The 10086-nt window shown below is 44.2% G+C and overlaps 1 long non-coding RNA gene across 1 annotated transcript in view; it reads left to right on the top strand.

The window, feature by feature from the left end:
- The window catches only part of LOC108283870, a 434667-nt gene that overhangs the window by 226164 nt on the left and 198417 nt on the right, over window positions 1-10086 (top strand). Inside the window, exons 6-7 of the long non-coding RNA XR_005195792.1 lie at window positions 446-574; window positions 1181-1307. This is a non-coding gene — a long non-coding RNA (uncharacterized LOC108283870). The remainder of the gene's footprint in view (window positions 1-445; window positions 575-1180; window positions 1308-10086) is intronic.

The raw sequence follows: 10086 nt of genomic DNA, 5'->3' as shown, positions 1-10086 counted from the left end.
ACCTCCGCCTCCTGGGTTCACGTGATTCTCCTGACTCAGCCTTTCAAGTACCTGGGATTACAGGTATGTGCCACCACACCAAGCTAATTTTGCATTTTTTTTTTTTTTAGTAGAGATGGGGTTTCTCCATGTCGGCCAGGATGGTCTTGATCTCTTGACCTTGTGGTCCGCCTGCCTCAGCCTCCCAAAGTGCTGGGATAATAGGCGTGAGCCTTCGCTCCCAGCCAAGACACAAGTAACTTTACAAGAAATGTATTTAATAGCTCTCTTTTATTCTTTTTCTCAAGCCCTCCCTGTTAAATTGCCCCCAAAGGGGAAACATTATTGAAATGTAAAGCTTTTTTTGTGTCAAGATGTTAAAGACATATAGGTGGTATTAAATGAAGCTTTAACTCGAGTTCTGTGATTTTTTTTTCAAAATAGATCTTATTTTTCTTTATCATAGGTCAACAGAAATTTTGAGAAACACATTGAAGGATCTGTTGACACTTGGTAAACCCAGTAAAAGCAGTGGTTGTGCCAGTCCTAATCTGTCTTGCTGTGAATGTGAACAACCGGAACCCAAGCTAAGCAGGTAAATAATCACATAGCACAGTCTCCGTCTTCGGCCTTTGAGATGACTACCATGGTAAACCGCACTGTGTCGAAGATGCACTGCTAATTCTGTTGGAATTAAAAACATGCAAGTGTGGTATTAGATATTTTGGCACGCCATCATGTGAAATTTCTCATTGATAAGATTCTGACATAGGAACTACACTTGAGTAAGAATCATAGCCCAGTACGGCATGATTTCAGGGAAGTCAACTGATAAGATAAAAGTGTTTCTGGGGCGAAACAGCAAGAATCTTTTGCTAAGTGTTGGAACAGATTGACAGAAACTTAAAATCAGAAGTTGCAATTCTGCTGAGCTACTGCTTTTCTGTTCTCTGGTGGAAGCTTCATTGGACATATTGTGCATCAGGCCTCTATGTGACTGATTCATGCCTCCTAAACCATGTCTTAGATTCTCACTTCCATGGCAGTAGCTTTAGGCAGCCCAGTTTTACTGAATGCAGCAATGGTTTCAGTGACCATTGGAGCCCAATTTTAGGATGATACGTCTCCAAACTGTTAAAACTCCCTGGTGCTTTTATCTTATAAACTGCAAAATGTCTTCATATTTCATCCCATTTTTCAGTTAATGCTAGCGTGACAGAAACTGGAGCTCTCCCAAGACACGTGACACAGTAACGCAGCAGCCAACTTCTTCACCAAATTAAAGTTTTACAAGATTTAACCTGTCATCAAGACCTGGGATTATGATGGTGAGTCATCATCAAAAGCCAAGTTCAGTCCCTGGTTTGCCTTCTTTTCTGCACAAGAACAAGGATTTTCATGGCTCTGGTCTCCAGAACCATCTGTGGCTTTCTAACAGCAATAATTGCACCTTAGATAAACCTCATTGGCTACGACCCTGCCACTGCACAAAACTCATGGCTTTCTTTAATAGCAAATGGCCTCTGATTTTTAGGAAGCCCTGTGGCTGCCCTTCAGCACACTCAGGAGAGGTCTTGGCTGTTATTTGTTGTTTTACAAGGTGTCATCATTGAGCATCTTCTCTGGATCAGGCTCTGTGCTGGGCTTGAGGAGTACAGGGAAGTTTCACATGACTCTTCCCTTTGAATCACACATGGTTGATCTCACTCCCATAGCAGAAAACAAGTTAACATCCCCCAAGGGTTGGTACATTTGCCTGCCATGTTTATTGCTGCTGTGATCACTGCAGCATGGTCCAGAGAAGGCAGTCAGTCAACAGTGAATGGGCTGAGATTTTGTGATTTTGATTCAGGAGTCCTCATCTCTATGATAAAATCTAATCAAAGGGTGGGGCTATGTTTTCTTCTTGCCTTGACTTCTTTGACTCTTTTTGTAAATTCCCTAACCCAGGCCTCTGGCTCATTCTCTCTGAAGATTCAGGGACCTCTAAAATGTAGATGGTAACAATCTCTAGAGTATATGTGTCTTGATGCTAGGGCAATCAAATTGTTTTCTTCAGCATATACAAGTCATGTTTTGGAGGCATGGTGGGTACTTAGTCAGTGTCTCAATCAGATTTACTTCTGCTTAGCAAGAGAAACTTTTGGGGGAAGTGTTATAGACTGAATTGTTTTCCTCCTCCCAGATGTGTATGTTGAAAACCCCAACCCCCATGTATTCAGTATTAAGAGTTGGACCTTTGGAGATAAAGAAGATTAAATGAGATCATGAAGGTGGGGCCCTCATGATTGGATTAGTGCCCTCAAAAGAAGAGACCCCAGAGAGCTTGCTGTCTCTCTTCTCTCTCTGCTATGTGAGGAGACAGTGAGAAAGCAATCATCCACAATGCAAGGAGAGGGCCTTCATCAGAACGGATCATAGTGGCGCCTTGATCTTGCAGTCTTCAGAATTGTGCAAAAATTAATTTTCTATTATTTAAGCCACCCAGCCTGGGGTAGTCTATTATGGCCTTCCAAACCGAGTAATACAAGGAAACCAGGGCCATCTTAGCTTCACAGAGAGAAGATGTGGAGAGGAGTTAGGAGGCTGGACTTTGATGATGGTGATATTCGATTAGTGAAAGGCTGAGAGGAGGTCAAATATACTTTTTGTGGTCCCAAAGATCAGAACCAAAATGGAGAGGTAGAAACAGCAAGCAAACAGGAAACAACCTAATAAAAGGAAAAGGAACTTGAGAGAATGCTGTGTCTCTGACAGTGGTTGGGATCTCATCACTGGAGATATCCGCACAGGGACTGTATTACTACTGAGAGGGGGCGGGGCTGAAAGGGTCCAAGCATTGCACTGTGACATGACTCCTCATAGGTCCCTGTAGACCTTGGGACTTATGAGCTCACAATGAATCATTACAAACAGAAACAATTCCCTCTTATTTGTGGAGCGCACTAAAATTTCCAAAGCATTTTTATACGTACATTATCTCCTATGATTTAATATCAGAACATTAGAGTTGACATTCAATACACATTTGCTCAATGAGGGAATGCATGAAGGGGCTATTGCAGTACCTTGGCTGGCAGAAGAGGAAACCATGGGCAGAGTGATTTCTAGGCTTGCTAGGAAAGGCCAAACCAGGCTGGGACCCAGGTCTCTACCGTATTCTTCACTGCTCAGCTTTTCCAAGGTGGAAATGATAACATTTTCTCTGAGGCTGATGCTTTTCTGTTTGTTCTGCATTTTAGTAAATTCATCAATATCAGCATCCCCTTAATGCTCACAAATGCCCTTTGAAACATCTTTTATTATTCTTACTTTGCAAATGAGAAAATGGAGGCCTCTGGAGTTGAGTGAGCTTAGCAAGTTCTTCAACTCCCCTCAGGCAGAGCATTAAGGTTGCAGGCAGTTGAGCACACTCTTCAAATGAATGTGAGCCAGCGTTGGCCCTGTTGGGAGTGCCAGGAGTTCTGGCAGAGTTGATGGAGACCCCATTTCGAGTCACGTGAATCAGTAGCCTAGGGAAACAGTAGTCAAACGGTCAAGACATCCTTTCTTGCTCTCTTGCCTGATCCTTGGCAATTTCCCGGCCGCTCCTCCTGCTAGAGTCCTGTTTTGTCCCCTGTAAACAAATCCGTCTAGGAATTCCCAGTCCTGGCTGTATACCATAGTCACCTACGGACCTGCAAAATCTGCTACTATCCACTTCATTCCCACCGTACGTCATAGATTAAGATTTAATTGATCTAGAGAGGGATCTCGGCTTTGGTATTAAAAAAAAAATCTCTTTAGATGGTTGAGAATCACCAAATTTTTGTTGGTTTGGGTTAGGTTTGTGCATTCAGGTTTGTGGGTTATTGGAATGAGGCATGAAGGGCCCTGCTGTGTTCCCAGGGCCTGCTAGCTGTGTGCTGATTGCTTTTGGTTTTGTAGAAATGATTTCATTTCTCTTTCCTTGAAACTGTCCTAATTGGAGGTCATGGTCTAGTGGGATGGCATGTGGATTTATACTGCGACTCTTGTTTTTACTAGCTCTTTGACCTAAGAAAGGCCACCTCCCACTTATCTGTGCCTCTGTTTCCATCTCATCTGCAACATGGAGGTAATAATATTAGTTTTCTTATGAGCCTGTTGTGAGCATTAACACTTGAGACTATACCTGGTGAATAGTTAGGGCTCCATAAGTAAGACTTGCTTAATGGTTGGTGTGATCACTGCAATAGGTGCATGTGTGTGAGTGTACACATGTATATAAGAGGCTGCGTGTGGTGGCTCAGACCTGTAATCCCAGCACTTGGGGAGGTGGCGGCAGGCAGGTCACCTGAGGTCGGAAGTTTGAGACTAGCCTGACCAACATGGAGAAACCCCATCTCTACTAAAAAAAAAAAAAAAAAAGCAAAATTAGCTTGGTTTGGTGTCACATACCTGTAATCCTGGGTACTTGGGAGGGTGAGGCAGGAGAATCACTTGAACCTGGGAGGCAGAGGTTGCAGTGAGCGGAGATTGTTCTGTTCCACTCCAGTCTGGGCAACAAGAGCAAAACTCCATCTCAAATAAATAATAAATAAATAATCTGTGTATGAGATATTGTCCCTGGTTTTTTTTTTTTTTTTTTTTTTTTTTTTTTTCCCTGGTTTTTTTTTTTTTTTTTTTTTTTTTTTTTTTTTTTCCTTCTAGCAGAGTTAGTCACTTCCTCCTGTGTATAAGCATATCATCACTTCGTATTTCTGTTATGGAATTGTAATGCATTTTTCTGTTCCCAACCAAATATATTCCTTCCACAAATGTTTATTGAACACTTGCTGAATGCTGAGGAATGGGAAAGGGAGACGCGCCCTCTGCCTCTTGGGCTGTTCGCACTTTGAAGCGGACAGGTGATGAACAGAAGAAGTGGATCCCAGGTGGGGGCATGCTGGGATGCTACAGAGATGAGAACAAACGGTCCTTATCCGTACCTTGCTATGGGGGAGACTCTCCTGACAGTCAGTTGTACCGTCTGCATTCTTTCTTCACCTTCCACTGTGGTGTCATGGGACTTACTGTAATTACGTACCTCTCTATCCTTCAACAGTAAGTCCTAATCATTGGGGTTAGGAACTGTGTTTTGTCAAATGAATTAATGAATGAATCACCCTGGAACAAAACAACTTTTTGTTCATTTTGTTCCAGTGTGATTCATTCATTAATTCATTTGACTCAATTTAGCTTAAACAGCACATCCTGAGATGTTGTGTTAAATCCCAGAGTCACAAAAGACCTTTACAGAAATCTTTACAGTCTTCTGGGAACTGTAGACATGTTTATGGGGATGGGTCTGGACCACTGCGACTGCTGTAATGGCTGTTGTTCTGGTGAGCAGTGGGGACCCATGCGTTAGTTGGCCCTGTAATAGACATGTATGGGCCTGAGATAAATGTGTCAGTATCTCTCATAAAGCTCTGTTTTTTTTTTGTTTTTTTTTTTTCAAGGTGAGGGAATGTGTCTTTTCTGCATTCATCCCCTCCTAGGGTTTAGGTCCCTGCCTGACACATGGCAGGTGCACAGTGGATATGTAGAGAGTGGCTGGACAGACGACATCACTTTTCTCTGGGAGTTTGTCCTCATCTCTACAAGGGAGGTTTGCCAGTATTTTGAGGCTCTCCCTCAATGCTCACATTCTAGAATCCTGTGATGGGTTCTGAAGCAATGCTCCCTCACTGGAGCTGCTTGAGAAGGTCATTCATTATTTTTGACGTCCTCCGACTCTCATCATTGCTAGAAGCTGACTAATTATGAGAAGAGAAGTGAGGGCCTTGAAATGCCTCTCTCTCCACATCTGGCCTCACTGTCAAATAAAGTACTTATTTCTGATAAGCTCTTTGGCTTCTGTGAAGCCGCCTGGCTGTGTCTGGCCGTGGGCGGTGCTGATAATGAACCGAACAGAGAACACAGACTTGGCAGGGAAGGTGGGGACCCAGTGGGTAGAAAGAATGGGCTTTTTAGACAGTTTCAAAGTAACAAGAAGGCTTTGAGAGTGCTTAGTGATGTCTGCTACCACATTCACCTTCTCTGTTTCCATTGAAATTTAAGTTCTAGATGGACTGAACCTGACTAAGAAAAGGCAACGTGGACAGGAAAGCTAATGACAAATGCAACTAGGTTATTTCTGGAGTCCTTTGTACCCTCAGAGCATTGTACACTGAACTTTCTTCATCTGGACTCTAGGAGCACTTAAGCAATTAGCATGCCACCAACTGGGTACTGTGGAAGATCACAGACTTTGAAACTTTCCAAGAAACTAGTGGGAATCAACATCTTATGAGCAGTGTATCCTTGACAGTTTAATTTACCACTTTGAGCCTCGGTTTCCTCATGTAAGAGAAAGAAAAGAGGTGTTTTTTTTTTTTTTTTTTTTTTTGAGACAAGGTCTCACTCTGTTGCCCAGGCTGGAGTGCAGTGGTGTGATCTCAGCTAACTGCAGCCTGTGCTATCCAGGTTCAAGTGATTCTTGTGCCTCAGCCTCCTGCATAGCTAGGATTGCTGGCATGTGCCACTGCACCCAACTAATTATATATTTTTAGTAGAGACGGGTTTTTACTATATTGAGCAGGCTGGTCTCAAACTCCTGGCCTCATGTGACCTGCCCGCCTTGGCCTCCCAAAGTGCTGGGATTACAAGTGTGAACCACTGTGCCTGTCTGAGAAGTGATTGTTTAGTTAGAGTAACTCTAGATGCCATAACAAATAGACCTCAGTATTTTAGTGGCTCAAAAGATGCTTCTTTTTGAACTCAAATAACAATTTGAGAAGGGTATTCCTGGTCATTAGGTGGCTTTTCTCCATGTGGTGATCTGAAGACCCAGGTCTCTTCCATGTTGCTGTTCTGCCATCCCTGGGACCTTGAAATCCATCCAGCTAGCAGGGGGTTGAAGAACAGGAGAGAAGGCACACTGCTTCTTAAAACACCTCTTCCTGGAAGGCGTATACAATCATTTCACTTGCCAGGGATCAGTTCTAGATGAGCTTTAGAAAGGGATGGTCTTTGGGAAGCCAAGATGGGGGGATTGCTTAATCTCAAAAGTTGGAGATCAGCATGGGCAACATAGTGAAACCCCGTATCTACAGAAAATATAAAAATTAGCCAGGTGTGGTGGCACATGCCTGTGGTCTCAGCTACTTAGGAGGCTGAAGTGGGAGGATCACTGGAATCTTGGAAGTGTAGGTTGCAGTGAACCAAGATCACATCATTGCACTCTAGCCTGGGCAACAGAGCAAGACCGTGTCTCAAAAAGAAAAAAAAAAAAAAAAAAAAAGAAGAAGACGAAGAAGAAGGAGGATGGTAACTATTCTCTGCCATAAATACCTTTTACCTTTTACCTTCCTTCAGTGTTGCTTAAGAATAAGTGAGGTTGGATTTGTGAATATACCTTTGTGTAACGTTTGTCACCAACTACGGCCTTACTTATGTGTGGATTGTTTGTAGGTACACATGGCCTCATAGGGCCATTCATGTGGTCCTGGAATTAATGTATCCCTTTGGAAATAATGTGGTGGACATCCCTCTGTTATTAAGGACAGATCTCCACCATGAACGTAATGGCTAACGCTTACAGCTGCATCATGATTTACATTAACTCCCCCTTTGCTGGTGTCTTTTAGATTGTTTTCGGTTGTGTTTTCACCACAAAGGAGATAGCATGAATTCTCGTACATGCCCACCACACAGCTGGTGCTGTGAGGGAGACAAAGATGTGTGACACCAGTATTGCTTTTAAAACACTCATAACTGAATAAGCTACCCAGGTGACATGACGTGGTTATCCTGGCCAGAAAACCGTGGCTTTTCCTAAACAGAGCTTCAGTGCTATGGAAATTTGAAGTTTAGAGGGCCTGATGTCTCATCTCAGTCCAGATGAGAACGAGTCCCCTGCCATTCTTGGGTCAGCAGCTCCCATCGTCTTAGATTCTAGAATGGTGGCTGGACATGGTGGCTCATGTCTTTAATCCAAGCACTTTGGGAGGCCAAGGCAGGAATATGGCTTGAGCCCAGGAGTTCAAACAAGACTGGGCAACACAGCAAGACCCTGTCTCAGAAAGGAAAAATAAAGATTCCGAGATGGTGTAGAACATCAGAGATTATCTGGCCGTCATCACCCCCCCTGCTAATAGATGGAAATGCATAGACTCAGAGAGGTTGAGGGATGTACAGACAGCTATACAAATCCAGTGGACCTCAAATCCAGGCGTCCCTAACCTGAATTAAATCCTCTTGCCCTTGTATAGAGGTCCCAGAGTCCTATTTTCCAAACTGTGCCTCTGAATGTCTCCATGTCAAAGGGCCTTCTCAGTGTGCCAGAGGACAATGGAGAATGGAGCAGAAGTACCCATAGTGGAACAGGTGGGTAGGTTCTTGCGACACCAAAAATCCTGCTGCCTGGTTCCTGAGGCATTAAAAAGGTATTGTCTACACAATGACATGGCCAGCTGCCTCCTCCTTAAGTTTTTGTTTTGTTTGTTTGTTTCTGAGAAAAAGCCTTGCTCTGTAGCCCAGGCTGGAGTGCAGTGGCATGATTACAGCTCACTGCAGCCTCGACCTCCTAGGCTTAAGTGATCCTCCCACCTCAGCCTGCAAGCAGCTGGGAGTGCATGCCACCAAGTGCTATAAAAAAAAAAAAAAAAGGTAGAGACAGGGGCCTTGCTGTTTTGCCAGGGCTGAACTCGAACTCCCAGGCTCAAGTTATCCTCCTGGCTCAGCCTCTCAAAGTGCTGGGATTACAGGTGTGAGTTATCATGCCCAGCCCTCCTTCATTTTTTAAATATGAGTTAATAGGACCTGGACACACACAGCCTCATTTACGTTGGCAGCCATCGCAGCCTGCCACATGTCAGATGAGGTCACTGGGGCTCTCACTCCTTACGTCAGGGGTGATGCCACATGTGACCCAGCTGGTGGTCACATTCAGCTCCTGTGTTTTCCAGGATCAGATGGCATACCAGCACATCTCACCCTCCTGTGCCCTGAGAGTTTGTAATAATCTATAAATATGTAGATTTATTTCAGAGAAGCTTCTCCGAATCCTGTTGTGCATATGTACAAAAATGTTGGCTGCAGTACATTTATAACCATGAAAACTCCTAAATAGCTTCAATCTCCTGTGAGAGGGGAGTGGTTGAAGTCTCTGGAGCACATGCACAGTATTCATTCTTCAGCCATTTAAACATGAAAATGATGGTTAAAAATGATTACATTATGGGGAAAAGAGACAGGATGCTAATTGTTCAAATGCCATGATGATATGATAAGGAAAAAAAATGTTGTAAAAGGCCATATAAAGTCACCCACAGATCAGGAGTCATGTCATGATTAGCCGCTCTGTGCCAGACACACAGGCTGGAAATCGGTGGATGTTCTCTCCAATAAGTGAGCAGCTGCCCCTCTGTGCATCTATCACCTCTGTTAGGCTCCTGGAAGCCGCCTTCATCGCTGTGTGTAATGACATCTTCATCACCACATGCAACAGCGTCTTCACCACTATGTATAATGTCATTCTGTGTGCTTATTGGGCTAAACAGTCACAGAGGAAAAGAGTGCTGGAGAAATGCCAGGGAGAGAGGTACTGAAATGTTCCAGGTGGAAAATCTCGGTGTCAGGTGGCCATAGCAATGATCGTCAGGGTCGAACAGGAAGTGTCTTCTTGGGAGAGCTTCAGCTCGTCTGTGTCCAGCCAGCTTCGTGGGAAGGAGCCTGCTTCCTGACACTGAAGCCCGTGTGCTAGGATGAGTATGTTATGCAGAGCCTTACGAATGAGAAAGTCTTGCATCCTCAGGACAGGGAGATAGTGTTGCTGTCTGGAATCTACCAGCTACCTCCCTCTTCCCCCACCACCTAAAATTCCCTGGATCTGAAAGCAGGAGGGAAAGGGCTGATTCCTGGAGAAGAAGATTATTCCCTGACAATCCTAGTACGATTCATAATGGCTGCAGCAGGTGAGCCCTAGGTCCGTGCCTCAGTCTGCAGCTGAGAAAGGCTCTTCCCTGAGGAGGTGTTTCCAGCTTCCTGGGAAGATCTCAGCTATCTAGCTGGCATGGGCTGCCCAGTTCTTACTAGTGCATCAGCTATGAGCAGCCCCTGACC

Source organism: Cebus imitator, unplaced genomic scaffold (assembly GCF_001604975.1).
Source record: "Cebus imitator isolate Cc_AM_T3 unplaced genomic scaffold, Cebus_imitator-1.0 Scaffold13, whole genome shotgun sequence".
Classification (NCBI taxonomy): domain Eukaryota; kingdom Metazoa; phylum Chordata; class Mammalia; order Primates; family Cebidae; genus Cebus; species Cebus imitator.
This window is presented reverse-complemented; position numbering and strand designations above follow the sequence as displayed.